The 10,939-nt window shown below is 44.3% G+C and overlaps 1 pseudogene; it reads left to right on the plus strand.

Annotated features, from left to right (window-relative positions):
* Positions 1 to 1,610: 1,610 nt before the first annotated feature.
* On the plus strand, positions 1,611 to 5,990 carry LOC129480142 (protein FAM32A-like; annotated as a pseudogene).
* The last annotated feature ends 4,949 nt before the right edge of the window (positions 5,991 to 10,939 follow it).

Raw genomic sequence — 10,939 nt, forward strand, 5'->3', positions numbered from 1 at the left:
GCCTCCCAAAGTGCTGGGATTACAGGTGTGAGCCACCGCACCCGGCCCATTTCTTTCTTTCATCCTGTTGTGGCTTTGCCTGTGGGGCTGCTTGGATTTCAGCAGCTTTGGCCTCTAAGAAAACACATGTGAGCAGACTCGGGGGGAGGGCTTAGAAGACTTGAGCTCTAATTATGGGCAGGATCAACAAGTTGTTCACGTGGAATGATCATCCCTAGCAGGTTTGTTTTGTTTTGTTTGTTTGTTCGTTTGTTTTGAGACAGGGTTTCATTCTATTGTCCAGGCTGGAGTGCAGTGGTATGATCACAGCTCACTGCAATCTCGAACTCCTGGGCTCAAGCAATCCTCCCAGTTGGCCTCCCAAAGTGCTGGGATTACAGGCATGAGCCACCATGTGCGGCCTTCACTAGCAGTTTTGCTAGAAAAGCCTCTCATTTGCCATCTCACTCAGTGTCTCCTGGAAGAGGCTCTCTGGGAGGAATTGCTGTCACCAGCTCCTTAAAATGCCACCTGGGGGTCCTTCAAGATGCCAGGCACACCCCAAACCAGGGCCTTTGCATTGCTGTTTCCCCTGCCTGAAGCCCTCCTGCCTCAGATATTTGTGTGACTCAATCTCTTTTTTTTTTTTATTTTATTTTTATTTTTTATTTATTTATTTTTTTTTTTTTTTTGAGACGGAGTCTCGCTCTGTCGCCCAGGCTGGAATGCAGTGGCGCAATCTCGGCTCACTGCAAGCTCCGCCTCCCAGGTTCACGCCATTCTCCTGCCTCAGCCTCTCCGAGTAGCTGGGACTACAGGCGCCCGCCACCACGCCCGGCTAATTTTTTGTATTTTTAGTAGAGACGGGGTTTCACCGTGGTCTCGATCTCCTGACCTCGTGATCCGCCCGCCTCGGCCTCCCAAAGTGCTGGGATTACAAGCGTGAGCCACCGCGCCCAGCAATCTCTTTCTTCATTCTAATATGGCCTCATCGGAGGAACTGTCCTGAGGGGCCCATCCAGAACAGCGTCTCTCCCTGCCCTGATCACTCCTTCCTCCTTACCCTCCCTGCCACCTGACATTCCAGGTATTTATTTGAGTGTTATTATCATGCCTCGTGGACTGCAAGCTCCAGGAGAGCAGGGACCTGGCTATAAGCAAAGCTCTTTCCCCAGGGCTTAGAACATGCTGGTGTGTGGTGGGTCTCAATAAACCTTTTTGGATCGCGTGGTTCACTATGCCTTCCTGGATGGCTTTTCTGCTTCCCAGGAAAACTATATCCCAAACATCCTGAGTTCATTCTGAGGAATGGGTCTGTGGCAAGTGGACAACTTCTAGAGAGGTAATGCCTCCTCACCAGGCACTGAGATGGGCAGGTTTTGTGGCCGACTCCCTCTGCCTCTGGCTTCCCTCCTGCCGATAAGGTTGAACAATAACAGCAAGAGACAGAGAGCAGGAATGGAGGCTCCTAGAATAAAAAGACATTTACTCACACAAAGGGGAAGTAGGACAAAGCACCCTACTTCTACTGAGACACACAGAATAATCCCTGGAAGTGGGGAGCACTTACCAGTCCCGTCTTTCAATGGTGCAATTGTCTGGCACCACAGAGCTGTGAAAGCTGTTTATAGATGGGCTTTCACACTCGAGCAAGGAAACAGTCCGCTCTTGACTGTGCTGCCCAAGGTAAACCTTTCATATGTCTCCTCTCTGCACAGCCATTGCATTTTATTCACATGGAAGATCATGTTTACTCCTTGGGCCCTTAAAGGGCTGATGCTCTTGAAGCAATTATTCACCGGCCAGTTCTCATGCTGTCTAAACTTGTATTTCAAAGCTGTGTCTGGCATTAGAAATAAACTCCATTGGCTTGTGGGGTTTTTTTCATGTTGGCATTTGGCCTTGTTGGGCAATGGGAGGTTTTGAGCTGACAATTCAAACAGTATCTTGTGATGGAAAGTGACCAAATTGATATGGCCATGGGTCTAAAATGAGGAATTGGAATACTAGGAATATAATTATGTTTTGCAAGACATCAATATTTTAAAATTTAACTGATAAAATTAAACAACTCACAGGGGTGGAGAGCGAGGGCTGAAAAACATTTAGACTTGAGTAAGATAATTAACACAGCAATTAGCTATATTTTGTATTCTGCATTTGTTGTTTGTCACGTGCATTGTTTGGCCCTATTGCCAGAGCTTGCCCTACGCAGAGTCTGGCCACATAGGATGACCAGACGCTCCCCCTTGAAACAAACCCCTCTGGGGTAGGGGTGGAAATGTGGTGGAAATATGTGTTTCCTAGTATATTCATTGCCCATTTAAAGTCTACAAAAATGGCGTAAGCCCAAATGAGAGCCAGGTGGAGATCGTGGCCTCAGTAAAGGGTCTTTAGGCACGTCCAGCTCCGGAACAAGCCCACACATACCCGTCTCCATCTCTGTGCTTCCCGTGCTGGCTCACTCAGTAAGGTGGTGGGTCCTTCAATGGTGGGGTCTACAAGTCATTCCCCTTTGCAGCCCCTGGGCCTAGAAAGTGCCTGGCACATGTGCTCAATATAGGACCATTGAATGGAATGGAATGATTATAAAACAGAATTTTAGCAATGGAGGGACTTCAGACATCATCGGGTCAGATGCCTTACATTACAGCAAAGGGTCTAAAGAGATGATGTAATTTGCCTGAGATCCCATAAGGCTGGCAGCCACCAACAACCGGGGACTTTGCTTCCTTGCCAGACATTTTTCCACTAGAAAAACAGGTGTTTCAGGCCAGGTGCAGTGGCTCACCCCTGTAATCCCAGCACTTTGGGAGGCTGTGGCAAGAGCATCACTTGAGCCCAGGAGTTTGAGACCAGTCTGGGCAACATGGCAAGACCTCATCTCTACTTAAAAGAAATCAAAAGTTAGCTGACAGCATAGTGTCCTGTGCCTGTGGTCCCAGCTATTTGGGAGGCTGAGGTGGGAGAATTCTTGATCCTAAGAGATCAAGGCTGCAGTGAGCAGTGATTGAGCCACTGTACTCCAGCGTGGGTGACAGGGCAAGAACTTGTCTCAAAAAAGAAAGACAAAACGACCAAAATCCCCCATGTGTTTCAGAGTGGGAGTGGCCTTGGCATTTGTGAGCATGTTTTCCAGTTGTGTCCATGTGCATGTGTTCCTGTGTGTGTGTGTATTTGGTCACAGTGAATTTCTTTCTGGTCATAGGATTAAAAAAACAAACAAACAAAATTCTGAAGTCATCTGTCTAATGCTCTCATTTCATAGATGGAGAATTGAGGCCAAGAACCTCAGCGTAGTTGCCCAGGCTTCCCAATTGGGTATGCAGTAGGCAGAGCCCAAAGATGCCTCCTTTTCCGGGAGCTGAGCTCAGGGCTGTCCTGGGTGTTTCCAGACCACTAGGAACCTCCCGAGTTGTCCACAGGAGGCGAGACTGCATCACTGTCCCCCATCACGGCCCAGCACAGTGCACAGCGGCAGCTCCATGAAGGCAAAGACCTCGGGCCCGTGGCAGTGCTTAGCCCATCCTAGGGGCTTAGAGAGCCTTTGCTGAATAAAGGAAAGGCTGCTCCCAGGGCTATTTTGAAGTGGGCCATGTAGAGAATGGCTATAAAGTTACCGCACAGAAAACAACATACATTTTGGCTGGGCACGGTGGCTCATGCCTGTAATCCCAGCACTTTGGGAGGCTGGGCAGGTGGATCACCTGAGGTCAGGAGTTCAAGACCAGCCTGGCCAACCTGGCAAAACTCCGTCTCTACTAAAAATAAAAAAATAAGAAATGAATAGCTGGGCGTGGTGGTGGGTGCCTGTAATCCCAGCTACTCGGGAGGCTGAGGCAGGAGAACTGCTTGAACCTGGGAGGCACAGGTTGCAGTGAGCCGAGATCGCGCCATTGCACTCCAGCCTGGGCGACAGAACAAGACTCCGTCTTAAAAAAAAAAAAAGAAAAGAAAAGAAAAGAAAAAGAAAACTACATACATACTAATAGAACGGTTACATCTAAATGCGTTTTGTCTTCCAAATAATTCACTTTGTGAGGCTATATATGTTTATTTCAGTATGCTGCTACTGTTCAAAACACTTTTAAAAGATATCGTTTGGCATTCCCTCCTGAGTTCATTAATTAGTCATAGAAAATCAAAGTCTCTTTACTTTATGGTCGAATTTTCTTTTTGACCTAAACACAATTTTCTCAGTCTAATCTCCTATCATATTCATCATATTTTATTTATTCAAAGATGTTTATTAAATGTCTTTTGCATGCTAGCATCACTGACTTCAAGATTTAGTATTCAATCATTATGTATATATGCAGTGAATATTTATTGAATGCCAGGCACTGTGTTTATAAGCACATCATAGAAACTGATTTATTTAATCCCACAACTTTAAAAGGTAGCTGGGCAAGGTGGTGCGAGCTTGTGGTCCCAGGTACTCAGAGGGCTGAGGTGGAGAACCGCCAAGGGCAAGGTAGCAAACCTTGCCTCTGAAAAAAATAAAATAAAATAGATAGGTATGGAAACTGAAGCTTAGAGAGGTTAAGGGAATTGTCTCACAATACACAGCTAAGAAGAGATGGGTTTAAATCCAGCTCTGACTTCATAGCCAAATAGCTTAAATATTCTAATATTTACCAAGTCAGAACACACTTTTTTTTCCTTTAGAGACAGGGTCTTGGCATGTTACCCAGGCTGGAGTGCAGTGGCACAATCATGGCTCACTGCGGCTTCGACCTTCTGGGCTCCAGTGATCCTCCCACCTCAGCCTCCTGAGTAGCTGGGACTACAAGTGCATGCCATCATTCCTGGCTAATTTTCTAATTTTCCATTTTTTGTAGATATGGGATCTCACTGTATTGCCCAAGCTGGTCTTGAACTCCTGGGCTCAAGCCATCCTCCCAACCTCGGCCTCTAAAAGTGCTGGGATTACATATGGACTATAACCTACCAAAGTGGTCTTCTATTGCTGAACATTTATATATATATATATATATATATGTATTTTTTGAGACACAGTCTTGCTCTGTCACCTAGGCTGGAGCTCAGTGGTGCAATCTGGACTCACAGCAACCTCCACCTTCAGGGTTAAAGCGATTCTCGTGCCTCAGCCTCCCAAGTAGCTAGGATTACAGGCATATGCCACCATGCCCGGCTAATTTTAGTATTTTTAGGAGAGACAGGGTTTTGCCATGTTGGAGAACATTTAAATATTTCCATTAAAAATATTTTAAGTAAAAAAAAAATAAACAATCAGCAGATACATGTAATAAAAAACATAAAAATTAAAAAATACATTTTAAGGACCAGGTGCTGTGGCTCATGCCTGTAATTCCAAAGCTTTGGGAGGCCAAAGCAGGGTCATCGCTTGAGGCCAGGAGTTTGAGATCAGCCTGGCTAACATAGCAAGGCCTCATCTCTACAAAAAAAATTTAAAAATTGGCCAGGGATGGTAGTACACACCTATACTCTCATCTACTTAGGAGGCTGAAGCAAGAGAATTGCTTGAGCCCAGGAGTTTGGGCATGCACTCCAGCCTGGGCAACATAGTGAGATTCTGCCTCTATGTATATATATTTTTTCAGGAATTCTACGATGCACATCCTTGGACATAAATCTCCACATATGTTGCTTGATCTTTTCTCCACAAAAAATTCTGCTACCTACCGAACTGCAGGCTAGTGACCTGGGGGCCTACAAGCAGGTCCAGAAGGGACCCCTGAAGCCGAAAGGAATCACAGAGCTTGGAGTGACCAAGCAGAAGAAGAAAAAGAAGCACAAAGACAAGGCACAACTCAGGAAGAGATGGGAACAAGCAAAAAGAATGAGGAGAAGTGGTGCGGCCTGGACAAGCTGACCCCAGCCCAGGAGAAAGTGAAGGAGAAGCGACAAATGGAAGGATCCTGAAGAAAGCATCCCAGACCCACAAGCAGAGAGAGGAAGACTTCAGCAGACACCTGGACGCACACACGGAGCATCGCGACACCCCCAAAGTCAGCTGGACCCAGTAACCACCCACTGCCGGGACAGAGCAGCATCCAGGGGAACAAAGGCCAAGTCGGGTTGCATCTGTTTCCTCTGGTGTATTCTAGAAACTTTGCTTTACACACACTCCTGCATCTTCTGCTACAAAGTGCTTTTCAAAGCCATGCACCCCATTCTGGAACTTGATTAAAGTAAGCCTGTCCTTTTACTCAGTTTAGGTTTCTTGGTAACACCTAGAAGATATATCCTTTTGGCTTGGATGGAAAGTTTCTAAAAGTTTATCCAGAGGTACAGCCCCTTTCTGCGTCCGGGACATGTAAAAATATTTTACCTCCTAGTGGCATCTATAAATCTATAATAACGCTCTGAGGCCAGCCAGCTGTCTTTGCTTGGATGAGACGGACCCCAGAGGAGAGGATTGGAGCTAATGCCAGCGTGGCCTGCAGTGCGCAGACCCCCACGGGGCCTAGTGTGTGCACCCTTCCAAGCTCCATCCAGCGTGGGGCTTATGCTGTTCCCTGCAGGCCATGGGGAAGCCACTTGCAACTTTGTAACCTTGACTTCCTCCTCAGCCACCTGGCTGGTGGGACGGCACAGCCTGGGTAGCAGAACAACCACCTAAGGCAAGGATGGGCCACACACCTTGTCCCTTTCTGAGCCCATTCCCCCCAAACCCCACACCCTTCCAGGTACCTCTAATGGGTATTGTCACGGCAGGCATTGCTCATGGATCACAGCGTTCTTTGTAATGGAAGCCGGACACAGACTGTCTCTCAACCCTCAGCCCCAGGCAGCCTCTTGTATTTACTCAGAGTTGGTACATCACATGGAGCCCGTTTGGCATTCCTGCCCTAAGGACACCTCAGGGTGACAGGACCAGGGCAGAGCCCCAGCACAGGCATGGGTGCAGTCACCTGGGAGGCCCAGGTGGCAGTGCTAGAGGGCTAGGATCTTTGAGGGCCTATGTGTCCTGGATGAGGCTGCATATGCTATTGGGAGAAACGGTCTCTGTTGACATAGATACTGAAAGAATAACAAAGACCGAAGAGAAAAACCAAGCGTGGAATTTGGGATTGTCCTATGTGAACTACAGAATAAAGCAAAAACCAGTTATTGAAAAAAAGAAAAAAGAAACAATTCTAGAGACAGTATTTCCAGGTCATATTTTTAAAGCCTTGACTGTCTTCTACATATATGAAGTCCTTGTTTACAGTGCTTATGTTATCATTATTTAAATTGTTGATAATCTGACCAGGCACAGTGGCTCTCTCCTGTAATCCCAGCACTTAGGGAGGCAGAGGCAGGACGCTAGTTTGAGTCCAGGAGTTTGAGACCTGCCTGGGCAACATGGCGAGATCCCAATTCTCCACAAAAAGAAAAAAAAAAAAGACACACAAAAAAGTAAATTGTTGGTAACCCAGGAGATATTAAAAGGTATTTAATTTTTTTCTATTTTATCTGCATTTCTGTGTTTATTATTGAAAGTAAACCTTTCGGCAGGGCGTGGTGGCTCATGCCTGTAATCCCAGCACTTTGGGAGGCTGAGGTGGGTGCATCATTTAGGTCAGGAGTTCAAGACCAGCCTGGCCAACATGGTGAAACCCTGTCCCGACCAAAAATACAAAAATTAGCCAGGTGTGGTGGCACACGGCTGTAATCTACTCGGGCGGCTGAGGCAGGAGAATTGCTTGAGCCTGGGAGGCAGAGGTTGCAGCGAGCCAAGATGGGGCCATTGTACTTCAGTCTGGGCAACAGAGTGAGACCCTGTCTCAGAAAAAAATAAAAATAAAAATAAGCATTTCTTTTTTATTCGTATTCTTCTTTTGTGAATTGCCTTTTGTCCATTTTCCAAATGGAATGTATGCCTTTTTCCTTCTGCTTTGCAAGGGTGTTTTCTAAATTAAGGACATTAGGCCAGGCGTGGTGGCTCACACCTATAATCCCACCACTTTGGGAGGCCAAGACAGGTGGATCACCAGAGGTCAGGAGTTCAAAACCAGGCTGGCCAACATGGTGAAACCCAGTCTCTACTAAAAATACAAAAATTAGCCTGGCTTGGTGGCGCATGCCTGTAATCCCAGCTACTCAGGAGGCCGAGGCAGGAGAATCGCTTGAACCTGGGAGGCAGAAGTTGCAGTGAGCTGAGATCGTGCCACTGCACTCCAGCCTGGGCAACAGGAACAAAACTCCAACTCAAAAAAAAAAAAAAAAAAAAAAAATTAAGGCTATTAATATCTTGTCAATCTTTTACACTGCCAACATCTTGTCCCTGTTTGTGGTTTGCCTTGTTATTTTTTTAAAAATCAAATTTAAGTTTTAAATTTTTATGTAGGCAAATCTATGCATCTCTTATATTTTTCTTTAGGTATTATGCTTTGAAAAATCTTTACCACTCAAGATTATAGAAACACTTTCTATATTTTCTCGTTATTCTGTTTATAGTATTTAAAAAAATAACTGATCTATTTGGAACTTTACCTTGATGATTGGCATGCAGTGGGGACTCCAGCTTAATTTTCCCCAACAGAAACCAATATTCCAGCACGATTTGCTTGCATAATATTTCCCCTTTCTGATTTTAAATGCTAACTTTATCATATGCAAAATACTGGTGTATATGTGAGTCTGTTTCCAGGTTTTAAATTTTATTTTACTGATCTGTCTATTCTATGCCAAATCTGTTTTAATTACTGTGGTTTTATAACAGATTTTAATAATTATGCGAAATCCCCTCATATTTCTTTTCTTCTCCAACAATTTACTGACTCGTCTCTCCCAAAGTATCTTTGAGATTTTAATGGACACTGCACTTCATTTATTAATTAGTTTGAAAAGACCTGACATCTTTTATTATTGCCTTTTCTCACACAGGTATGTGACATGTTTCCCATTTATTTCTCTTCTCTTATGTACCTTGGCAAACTTTTGCTCTATTCTTCTTTCAGATCTTATATACATTTTTAAAAGTTTATTCCTGGGTGAAATATGTGTGTGCGTGCTAGGACTAGGATCTTTGAGGGCCTATGTGTCCTGGATGAGGCTGCATATGCTATTGGGAGAAATGGTCTCTGTTGACATAGATACTGAAAGACTAACAAAGACCGAAGAGAAAAACCAAGTGTGGAATTTGGGATTGTCCTATGTGAACTACAGAATAAAGCAAAAACCAGTTATTGAAAAAAAGAAAAAAGAAACAATTCTAGAGACATGTGTGCATACATGTATATGTGTATGCATATGTACATATGTATATACACACATACACATATGTATGTGCATATAAATATATACACATATATACGCACATGTATGCATGCACACATGTGTATATACACATATGTATGCATATACACACGTATATGTATGTATATATGTATACACATATATACACACATACATTTATACATAGATGTATATGTATGGAATATATATGATGTGTGTATACATACATAACACACAAACATATGTGTATATTTGCTATAATTTGTACTTGCATCAGATCTTTTTCTTATTTTATTTTCAAACTGCTTATTAATAGTAATATTCAGTCACTCAACAAATACTTACATGCTACTGTGTGCCAGGCACTGTGCCAGACATGAGGACCATACTAGTGTACAAAACAGACACGGTCTATATATACTATTGATCATTTCTAAAATATTGATCATCCTTGCATTTCTGGAACAGGATCTGCTTGGGTATGAAATATTATTTTAGTATATTGTACTAATGAATTAAATTTGCTAGTATTCCATTTAGGATGTGTGTTTATAAATTCCATATAAATAGCCTAAGTGAGACTAATCTGTCTGGCTTGGTGTGTGTGTGTGTGTGTGTGTGTGCGCGTGTGCATGTATCTGGTTTTGGTAGAAGGGTTATGTTAGCTTGTGAAATAAACTGGAAACTTTCCATTATTTCTCTATTTTATGTAGCGTTGGAATTGTTTCATTCTTACTCCTAACAATCACATTAAATTATAATGTTCAAACTAGAAGACTCGAACTGAGAAAAGGCCCCAGTTGTCCTACATCTCAAACCTTTGAAACAATTTATGGAAATGGGAGAGAATGGAGGTTTACACAACAAGACACCAGATGACAAGACACGTCTTTCTTGTTTTGGTCCTGTCCCCTCAAAGGGGGCCAGCGGCCTTGTATATTCACTTCTTAAAAGGACTGACTTTTTTCCCAGGGAGGAAAAGTGTGGCCTCATCTTCCAGCTGTTTGATACTCCTGGCAAGTGCAGGACTGGACTGATGCTGCGAGGCAGGGGATAACAGATTGGCTTCGTACAAGGCAGGCAGAAAACTCCAGTGACAGCAAGCTGAGAGCAAAACACAGCACCATTACTGTTCCCGTCTCACAGAGCCTGCAGATAGCCGACACAAATAAGAGCCCCATATCTCCCACTTGTCTTCAGCCTTTGTGTCTTTCTGAATTTCTATGACTACAGCTGAATCTGTCAGGCCAGTTCCATGTCCACGGCAGAGTGCAGCATCAGGGCCAATATGTGAGCCCCAAAGTCCTGATTCTGTGATCTAATATAATACCTCCCATAATGTTTTTATTCATATCCCTAAATGTGTCTTCCAATTTTTTTTTTCGAGACCAGTTCTCACTCTGTCACCCAGGCTGGAGTGCAGTGGTGCAATCTTGGCTCACTGCAACCTCTGCCTCTGGGGTTCAAACAATCCTCCTGCCTCAGCCCCCAGAGTAGCTGAGGTTACAGGCGTACACCACCACGCCTGGCTAATTTTTGTATTTTTTGCAGAGACGGAGTTTAACCATGTTGGCCAGGCTGGTCTCGAACCTCTGGGCTCAAGTGATCTGTCTCCCTCAGCCTTCCAAAGTGCTGGGATTACAGATGGGAGCCACTGTGCCCAGCCCCAACTTTAAAATTTAAGAATCATCCCTCTTACTTATCTGAGAACCTTTTAAGTACATGGGGTCTCTACTTGCGAGCAGCTCATATA

This window comes from Symphalangus syndactylus, chromosome 4 (assembly GCF_028878055.3).
Source record: "Symphalangus syndactylus isolate Jambi chromosome 4, NHGRI_mSymSyn1-v2.1_pri, whole genome shotgun sequence".
Taxonomy (NCBI): Eukaryota; Metazoa; Chordata; class Mammalia; order Primates; family Hylobatidae; genus Symphalangus; species Symphalangus syndactylus.